Source organism: Helianthus annuus, chromosome 4 (assembly GCF_002127325.2).
Source record: "Helianthus annuus cultivar XRQ/B chromosome 4, HanXRQr2.0-SUNRISE, whole genome shotgun sequence".
In the NCBI taxonomy this organism is placed as follows: domain Eukaryota; kingdom Viridiplantae; phylum Streptophyta; class Magnoliopsida; order Asterales; family Asteraceae; genus Helianthus; species Helianthus annuus.
Genome location: NC_035436.2, coordinates 51,059,053 through 51,069,783, shown reverse-complemented (window position 1 = coordinate 51,069,783; position 10,731 = coordinate 51,059,053). Strand labels below are relative to the sequence as shown.

The window sequence follows — 10,731 nt, the reverse complement described above, 5'->3', positions numbered from 1 at the left end:
CAATCAAATAGGAAAAGACAAACTTATTTTTAACAAACCATCAATCATCATTCTCAAAAATCATCATTCCTCATCTTCTTAAAACAGCCAGCTACTAATATCGATCAAGACAAACTTCTTGTACATTCAAGAAACCATATTTGATTCACATCACATGGATTCATTTATTCAAAGTCATGCACATAAACACATTTATCATAAGAGCTCATCACATTCTCAAACTTTAATTTAATAGACAAGAGCAAACTCTATTACATTCACATATCATAAATCTTGCACATAAAAGTGGGTTGTACCCTATGCATTTACGGTTGTACAATCCATTAAAACATAGCTGCATGACTTCGACCACTAATCGTAGATTCATCATGAACTTCATTTCAACATTTGACAGAAACATCATTCAAACAAGGTAATATCTATCGTTCATAAAATCTTAAACCTTTTAATCATCACAACATTCAGAGAGCATCATCATTCATAACACTCGAATTATCTTACACTTAATGCTCACAAATTTCAAGCTCATAATATCTTACTAACCTGAGTTCGGTGTCGGAACTGTGTGCGTGTGTGTAGAGTAAGAGAAGCGGTGTCCCGAGTTGTGAGTCGCCAGAGGTCTGGTCGGGGTACACTGAAGTCGCCGGAGATTTAATCGGGGTAGATGGTGTTGGGTTCCGTCGTTGCACAGTCGGAGGTTTGATCAGAGGAATTGATGTTTAAGGTTGCAGGTTTACTTTGGAGGAGAAGAATGATGCCGTCACCATGAAAGAAATAGAGGAGTGTTAGGGTTTGTGTTCCGTATCCGCTTAGAAAATTATGGGTCAACATCCGCATGCAGTTCGTATATCATATGTAACATGTGGGCTCGGTTTAGGCTTTAGGTGGTGTGGGCCAAGGAGGGTGATGTGAAGTGTGGTCTCGGCCCAAGTGTGTTATGCAACACACGGCCCACGTGTGTCGAGAAATCCCGCGACCCAATTAGTTAGTTTCTTAAATTACTAGACTACACATATAAAACGTGTAGCGGTTCCTTGTAGCTAATTAGTCGAACATACGTAAACAAACATACTCCATCACGTTTTACATTTAGCACGTATATACGCGAAAGAGAAATAATAATAAAACATGATCGCGTGACTAAGAGACACTAACCTTGAAAGTTTGGGTTGTCACACACTTAGCTCATATTTGATTAGTTAACTAATTACGAAAGGGAACGAACTTAGCCGGGTTTATGGATTGGATTCAGTCAGCCTAGTTTATGGCACAATTCTACAGGTTCGCATCTAGGGTTTGGTCCTAGACTTATACTCACATCAATATCAGTATAACATTCAACATTCATACACGAATTTCATTCATGCATGTTTATCACAAATTCAAAATATCACCAAATATCAAAATTCAACATACCTTGTGATCCCCTAAGCTTGGTGATCACGATTTTATTAAAAGCCCCAATTTTCCGGCTCGATTTCTCTTTGATTTTGTTGAATTTTTTAGTGTTTAGGGTTCTTGAAGAGAACCCCTTTCTCTTCTCCTGTGGACATCGACCAACACACCTTGTGTGTGTGTGTTTTGTTTTTTGTTTTGTTTTTAATTATAAACTTCATTCACATATTGCCCATTTTAGTCCCTCTTAGTTTAAAGGTTTTATAAATGGGTCAATTACTACAAGTTCCTTCCTTGTTTTACTAAACAATAACTAACTAGGTTAATTATTCCTAGTTAACTTAGTGGGTTCCGGGAGTTATAACCCGTTTTATTTTAAGTCCCGTTAACTCGGGCATTTTTAAGTACTTTGTTTTTTCAAAGTATTTATCCTCTTTCTAATTAATATTAGGTTTATTTATTTAAATTCCTAATATTTACCGGGTTAATTTTTACCACTAACGGTATTTTACCCGTCTTTACTATTAACGTGGTTTGACTACCAAACCCGTTTTTGGGGTGTTACACTAATAAAATTCTTGGATTCCCGACACTCAAGACAAGCCCAAAACCTTCTCTTCTACCCATGGTTGCAAAAATCGCTAGGCGCTCCCTAGTCGGATTCGGGAGTACTCGGGAAGTAGGGGTGAGCAAATTAACCACCATAACCGATAACCGAACCATAACCGACATAACTAAGCCACTAATAACCGTAACCAATATAATCAATGGTTATGGTTATGAAACTTTGTATAACCGCTCAATCGGTTATGGTTATGGTTATGAAGCTTTGGTTAACCGATATAACCAAAACCGAACCGAACTTGTGATGTTAACTTTATATAATGGATTTGTGTTTTACAAAATCATATAGAGGGTTTTTACTAAGATAAAAGTATGTTAGTAACAAAATGATCTTGATGTAGATGCCATTTATTTTGATAAAGAACTAAGGTGTTATGGCCATAATTGTTTTTGTTTGAGAATTACCTTACTAAAAAGAACTCTAAATCGGTAGTTTAACCAAAAAGTTTAGTCTCCGTTATCTTATAAAATAGGCTCAAGCTAAGTTTAAATCGCGCACAATGCTATTTACCTCAAACCTTGCTTGGTTACTTAACCGAAATTAACCAAAACCGAACCATAACCGACTTCATAACCGATTAACCGTAACCGAAGTTTGGTTATGGTTATGTTTACCAAAACTCCATAACCGAACTAGCGGTTATGGTTATGGTTAATAGTAAAAACCGAACCAAACCGACCCATGCACACCCCTATCGGGAAGTACTCGGCTTAGGCGGAGATTACTCGGGGAGTAATTGGCCTGGGAGACCAGTACTCATGCCTCGGCAGCCTACCTTGTAGCGAGTACTCGAGGAGTACTCGGAGCCTAGGCGGGACTTTTACAACCATGCTTCTACCCATTCCATTTGGGAGTGTAAGCCACATTAAAAAGAGTTTTGCTTGAGGACAAGCAAAGATTCAAGTGTGGGGGTATTTGATGTGTGTAAAATGCAACATATAAATTACATCAAATGAGGCATAAAACTAACCCTTTTTAGTACTAATGTTGGAAAAAGTGTGCTTTTGTCTTCCTTTTGTATTTTCAGGTATAAATGAGCTTAAATGAACAAAAGAAGCAAAAATGCAACCAAATCTAACAATAATACAAGAAAAGGAATAAACGTGATATGCCCGACCCCTCGACAGCATCTTCCCAAGCAAAAACAAGAGAACAGAAGGCTGAACACGCCCGGTGCTCATTGAGCACGGGGGCGTGCCCAAGTGTCTACAGAAAAGACAAAGTTGTAGAAGCTTCTATTTCCCAACACGGGGGCGTGCCCACGGGACACGGGGCCGTGGTCAATGCCAAGATTCGCAGAATCTAAGCAAATCTTGATAGTACAGATACTTGACTAAAGTGTAAAAAGGGCTTAAAATATACATAAAAATGTATACACACCGACACACATCAATGGTCGACCTAGAATCAACGGTACATAAGCATCCTCATCCATGTCTAAGATCAGAAAGTCAACAAGGAAAACAAAATTGTCGACTTTCACTAACAAGTTCTCCACAATCCCTCGCAGATATGAACCTCGCAGATATTTCATTGACCGATCCGCAAGCTGGAGACTCATACTAGTAGGAGAAGGCTCGCCTAGGCTGAGCTTAACAAACACTGCATAGGGCATCAAATTTATGCTAGCTCCCAAGTCGGCCAAATCATTGCTGACTAATAGATCACCAATCAAGCATGGAATAGTAAAGCTGCCCGGATCAGTCATCTTCTTAGGAAGACGATTCTGAAGAACTGCTGGTGTGTGTAAGGTGTGTTATATTTTTATTAATATTTTAAGCCCATTTTGCACATTATTCAAGTTTTAAATTTATAAAACACGATATTCTACTAACACTAAACACACACATGGGCAAGTGCACCCATCGTGAGCGTAGTATAGCGTTGGTAAGATACCGAGGTCGTCCAAGGACACAAGAGCTTTTAGTACCGGTTTATCCTCAACGTCTAATCAAACAAAAATTTTTAGAAAAGGTTTTTAAGTATGAAAAATAAAAACTAAAATGCTGAAAATAAAAATAAAATAAAACAGATAGACAAGATGAATCACTTGGATCCGACTCGCCTTTAATGTATCCTTTGATGATTTTCGTACTTTTGCACTTTTTAAGAGATTGTCTTAGTTATAGTAGTAGGCCCCTCTTTTGAAGGTGACGTTACCCTCAACCAAGTGGTTTGAGTCAGCAAGGATACAATCCCAAAGGGTCGGAATATTGGAAGATAATTAATTAAGTTATTAATGCGAAAAGTAGTAGGCTCCTCTTTTGAAGGTGACGTTACCCTCGGCTAAGTGGTTTGAGTCTGCAGAGATACAATCCCAAGTAGCCGGTTTAATGTATTAATAGCAGTTTACATATGAGGGGATCAAGCCATTCGCACCCCCGCCATCCAATACCAGTGGCTATTGAAGGAGATCCTAGTAAGCTTGACCGAGCTCCTTGCAGGATCTATACACTAAACAAGGCAAGAACCTTACCTTACCAAACCATTCCCTTAACCCCCGACCAGGTAGCCAACATATCTCTATATAGACCGTAGAGATATAAATGGTGAAAATCTTTTACTTTATATAGACAGTAAAGTAATGCCAAGACACCACGGACAAATGATAAGGAAGTTTCACCTTCAACATAAGAAACTAGTTATTAAAGTCATTAATACAAAACCAAATAAAAAGTGCGAAAATATTAAAAATCAAAAGTAACACATTAAATTCTCGTCTTCACCAAGTGATGTAAGAGACTTAGCCAAACATGGCTTTTGATTGACAAGAACTCTTACAATCAATCTTGGATCCCGAGACTACTACACACACTCTAAAGTGGATGATGGATGATGGTGGTGGATGTGGGTGTTGTACTGGTGGTGGAGTGGTGGCAAAGTGAGAGAGAGGTGGTTTGCCAAGGGATGCCGTTGAAGTGAGCCAAGCACCCCTATTTATAGCCTGAACAGTAGCCCGGCCACGGCCCCGTGTCCGCGACACGCCCCCGTGGTCATCTCCTTTCTATTCCTTCATTAATTGCAATTGTCTGCATTAGGCTTCACACGGCCCTGTGTTCACTGGGCACGGCCCCGTGTGCAGAAGCGTATCAGTACTATCAAGATTTGCAAGATTCTACAAATTTTAGCATTGACCACGCCCAGTGCTGAGCTGGGCACACCCCCGTGGTAGGAATCGAAGCTTCCGCAGCTTTGTCCATTTCTACAGACACCTGACCACGCCCCCGTGTCCAGTGGGCACGAGCTGTGGTTAGCCTTCTGTTTCTTGTTTTTGCTTCGGAAGATGCTGTCGAGGGGTCGGGCATGGCACGTTTATTCCTTTTCTTTGTATTTATGTTAGTTTTTGCTGCATATTTGTTCCTTTTTTTCGTTTAAGCTCATTTGGTCCTGAAAATACAAAAGGAAGACAAAATCACACTTTTTCCAACAGTAGTACTAAAAAAGGGTTAGTTTTATGCCTCATATGATGTAATTTATATGTTGCGTTTTACACACATCAAATACCCACACACTTGAATCTTTGCTTGTCCTCAAGCAAAACTCTTTATTATGTGGCTTACACACCCAAATGGAATGGGTAGAAGAGAAGTTTTGGGCCTGTCTTGAGTGTCGGGAGTCCAAGATCTTTATTGGGTTTTATTTTTATACTATTTACAATCCTATTCGTTATGATTTTTTTAAAATGTTTCATAAGAGAAATTACTTATTTGGGCATAACATGCCTTTTTAAAATTCCATTTATATACAAGTTCACATACCTCATGGGAGATCACTCAAAACTCGGCCGAATATGTATTTTTGTGAAACACTCGAGACCGGCATGGAACTTACTTCTATCATATGCTTGCCAAGCAATCAATCCTCCTCCTTTTTAACTATAAACCTTTGTAAATATCAAGAGGACTTGGGGAAGGGTTAGGCTTGGGCTAAAGGTATGTGGTTTTGGGTTAGTGATTAGTAAAAAGGGCTAAAAGCGTAAAAAGCATCGGTCGTCGTAAAACTTTTTGTTTTTGTGACTTTTATTCAAACTAAGCATTTTCAAACAAACTTTCTTTGAGGACTTTGTTTGTTTATTTCTAGACTTCATCATTTTTTTTTATAGAGAAACGCCACAATAAAACCGAGCTTTTTACTAAAATAGAGGGTTGAAAAGAAAAAGGGTTTTGGTGGGTAAAGGGTGTTTGTTTTGTGGGTTTAGAAATGAAAAGGTTTAGGCTCAAAGGAGTTAACTAGGAGAATTTTGGGTAGGTGATAAAGAAAATGAAAAATAATTGTGTTGAAAAGAAAAAAAAGGGTTAGTCCTAATGCCTCTATCATTTACTTACTTGGGTTTAAGTTGGTAAGGACCGGGAATGTATCGTTATGGCAAGTTCTAGAGTCATAAGAACCAAGCGGCTATTCACACAAGAAACGAAAAATGAGCATTTAGTTTAAAGATGTATGCTTGTATGCTCAATAAATGCTCAAAACTCACTTATTGTGGGAATGGGTTTATAATGTGATCAAGTATATATAATCAAATTTTAACTAGATTTGTCATGCAGTTTCATAATTTTCTTATGTTGGTTCCTTTTATCATGACGCTATCGGTTGTAAATTTGTAAAAATATAACCTTTTAGAACTTGTTATTCCCAAATTAAACCAAGACAAGTAAAAAAATAAAAAAGTTTTTTGAAAAAAATTTGGAGTGATTAGCAGTTCCAATAGAGTTTTGTGTAAGGCTTGTTATTAGGACTTGCAAAATTCAAGGTTTTAGCATCCCCCCACACTTAAATTACACATTGTCTCCTAAAAATAAGTTTTTAGGTTGATTGAATGTGTAAAAAGGTGTTTAAAAACAAAATTTTATGTTACTGGGCGTCTGGCCACGAGCCCGTATTGGTCCGGGCACGGCCCCGTGGTCAGATTACCAGTATCAAATTAAACAAAAGGCTGGGCACGGGGGCGTGTTCAGTGAGCACGACCCCGTGTCCAGTTACCTGAACTGGGCATTTTCTGCAGAACCTCGGGCACGGGGGCGTGTTGGGCTGAGCACGGCCCCATGCTGAACTTGTTGTAATGAAGGAAAATTGTCGGAAGGCTCTGTTTTTGTGCATGGGGTGTGGGTTATTCTTTCCCTTGGTAACCTCCACCTTTTTGGGTGTGTTTTATTCCTGAAAAGTAAAGCTAAACTAGAAAACATAAAAGTTAATCTAAACTAAAACTAAGGATAGTTCCACGGAATGCCTCCGTGGTGCGCCACGTTTATAAGGGTCCTTGGCTAGACCTAAATTCAGTCATACGTTACCCAAGTGGGATGTTTTGCATCCCATGTTGCACCGTCGGAGAGCATCATCCAAGCTTGAGTCTATGACATTCTTGTAGTTGATCGGGTCGTCGTCTTGTACTCTTTTCCCAACCCCGAACTCCATCTCTTTGTCCCCAACCCTCAATGTTAACTTTCCACCATTCATATCTACCATTGCATGAGCGGTGGCTAGGAATGGTCTTCCTAGAATGAGTGTTACTTCGGTGTCTTCCTCCATATCGAGTATAACAAAGTCGGCCGGGAAGACAAAGTCTCTGACTTTTACCAATAGATTTTCGGCGACACCTTGTGGCCTTGTGGATATTTGATAGACCTATCGGTGAGTTGTATGCTCATCTTTGTGGGACTTGTTTTACCTAGTCCGAGTCGGTTAAACATTAATGCGGGCATGAGATTGATGCTAGCCCCAAGATCGGCTAGCGCATTGCGTATAGGTGATCCCCCAATGGAACAAGGGATGGTGAAGCTTTCAGGGTCGATTTTCTTTTGTGGGAGTTTGTTAAGTAGTACGGCGGAGCATTCTCACTTAAATTAACTAATTGCAATGTTTTAATTTTCCTTTTGTGAGTGAGAAAGTCTCTCATAAATTTTGAATATTTGGAAATTTGAGTGAGGACTTCCACAAATGGAAGATTGATGTGCAATTGTTTTAGTAAGTTTATGAATTTTGTGAATTGCTCATCGGTCTTTTGGCGAAGTAACTGACCGGGGCAGGGTACCGAGGGGTTCTTGGTAGGTTCGTGATTTGGCAGAGGAGTTGTTTCGTTTTTGGGGTGTTGGTGAAGTTGTGGTTTGATTGGACAAACTCTTGTTAGATGGAGGCAGTGGAGCCTCCTCGGGACCTACGGTACGGTTTCTTAATGTGATGAGATGCACTTGCGCCTTTGGGTTGGTCTCGGTATTGCTGGGTAATGCGCCTTGTGGTATCTCGAAGAAATTTTGAGCTAGTTGATTTAGTTGTTTTTCAATTTTTTGAATACTAGCTTGTTTGTTTCTAAAGCTTGTTTCCATTTGATGGAATCGATTCGAGTTTTTCTTTTTGGTGTCGGAGATGAGGCGTGAGATAGTATCTTCAAGCCTCTCTTGTTCCCCCTGTTGTTATTGAGAGAAATTTTGTGACTCATTTCTTGGTTGTTGAAAGTTTTTTTGTTGGTTCTGGTTTTGTTGGTTACTACTATTGTCGGGTTCTCTCCAACCAAGGTTAGGGTGGTTACGCCATCCTTGGTTGTAGGTACCCGTTGGGGGACCTGACGGCCTAGGTCTATTATCAATGTAGTTTACCATTTCCGTTTGATTATCCATTTCTTTTATACAACTCCAATTTTCATGTGGCCCACCACACCCTTCGCAAGCCATAAGGAGGCCGTTTTTGCCATTTCTAACTTTTTGATTTTCGAAGAGAGAGCCTCGATTTGGGCTTGTAAAGAAGTGCTCTCATCCACCTCATGGGCGCCCGGGGCAATAGATTTTGTACCTCGGGGAGTGTGCCATTGAAAATTGTTTTGATCAATTTCCTCAATTTGATTATAAATTTCATTTGGGCGACGATTACCTAGAAGTCCCCCGGAGCTAGAGTCAAGAGTTTGTCTTGTGTGTGGCAACAACCCATTATAGAAAGTGGATATTTGTTGCCATACTGCAAGACCATGATGATGGCATTTTCTTAATAGCTCCTTGAATCTTTCCCAAGTTTCATATAAGGATTCCCCGTCCTCTTGTGAGTATGTATTAATTTCAGTCATTAATTTAGCCGTTTTAGAAGGAGAGAAATACTTATATAGAAACTTTTGGGCTAGTTCATCCCAAGTGTTTACCGAACCACTTGGGAGGGTGTTAAGCCAAGCCTTAGCTCGGCCTTTTAGAACGGGAACATTCGGAGGTGGATGGCGTCATTTGATGCCCCGTTGATTCGAAAAGTATCACATATTTCCAAAAAGTTGGTAATATGTAAATGGGGATCTTCGTCCGCAAGCCCATGGAAAGTTGCAGAGTTTTGGAGCATTTGTATCAAATGCGGCCGAAGCTCGAAGTTGTTGGCATCGACATTTGGTGCATTGATAGCAGCGCCAAGATTACCTACCGTGGGCCGTAGATAATCCATTAGGGTACGCTGATCCACCATTGGAAGTGGGTCCCCCAAAACTTTCTCTTGTATTTTAGCTTTAAGTCTTTTTCTTAGAAAGCGTTCGGGTTCGTCTAGAGGTTCTTTTATGTCTTTATTGGAACTGGAGCTCATGCACTACGTAGGAAGTTCAGGTGTTGCGCCTAGGTCCCAAGTCCTGCGATAAAAAAAAGATTGTTGGTCAGAAGTCTCACCACGGCCCCATGGTCGATGACCACCGCCCGTGGTCGTGGTTACAGTGATTGTTTTCTGGATCCTTGTTACTGGAAAGTTCAACATGGCCCGTGCTGCACCGGCACGGCCCCATGGTCACCTTTCTGTAACTCAGAAAACAAAAACTACCATTAAGGATGCTGGGCACGGCCCGTGTCCGACCAAGCACGGCCCCGTGCTGAAATTTGCAGAAGCTAAAAAATCTATAAAAATCCTAAAAAACAGAAAAATAGGAAAAAGATTAGGCCGTTGATTCCTAACTTTCTTAAAATCCTTGTGTCCCCGTCAACAATGCCAAAAACTTGGTGTGTGTAAGGTGTGTTATATTTTTATTAATATTTTAAGCCTATTTTACACATTATTCAAGTATTAAATTTATAAACACGATATTCTACTAACACTAAACACACACATGGGCAAGTGCACCATTGTGAGCGTAGTATAGCGTTGGTAAGATACCGAGGTCGTCCAAGGATACAAGAGCTTTTAGTACCGGTTTATCCTCAACGTCTAATCAAACTAAAATTTTAGAAAGGGTTTTTAAGTAAGAAAAATAAAAACTAAAATGCTGAAAATAAAAACAAAATAAAATAAAATAGATAGACAAGATGAATCACTTGGATCCGACTCACCCTTAATGTATCCTTTGATGATTTCCGCACTTTTGCACTTTTTAAGAGATTATCTTAGTTATAGTAGTAGGCCCCTCTTTTGAAGGTGACGTTACCCTCAACCCAGTGGTTTGAGTCAGCAAGGATACAATCCCAAAGGGTCGGAATATTGGATGATAATTAAATAAGTTATTAATGCGAAAAGTGGTAGGCCCCTCTTTTGATGGTGACGTTACCCTCGGCTAAGTGGTTTGAGTCAGCAGGGATATAATCCCAAGTAGCCGGTTTAATGTATTAACAATAGTTTACATTTGAGGGGATCAAGTCATTCGCACCCCCGCCATCCAATACCAGTGGGTATTGAAGGAGGTCCTACTAAGCTTGACCCAGGTCCTTGGAGGATCTATACACTGAACAAGGCAAGAACCTTACCAAAACATTCCCTTAACCCCCGAC

At 39.9% G+C, this 10,731-nt stretch overlaps 1 non-coding gene across 1 annotated transcript; it reads left to right on the top strand.

Annotated features, from left to right (window-relative positions):
• Positions 1 to 8,970: 8,970 nt before the first annotated feature.
• LOC118491777 lies at positions 8,971 to 9,077 on the top strand. Its single transcript, XR_004892222.1, has one exon. It is a non-coding gene; the product is annotated as a small nucleolar RNA R71 (small nucleolar RNA).
• The last annotated feature ends 1,654 nt before the right edge of the window (positions 9,078 to 10,731 follow it).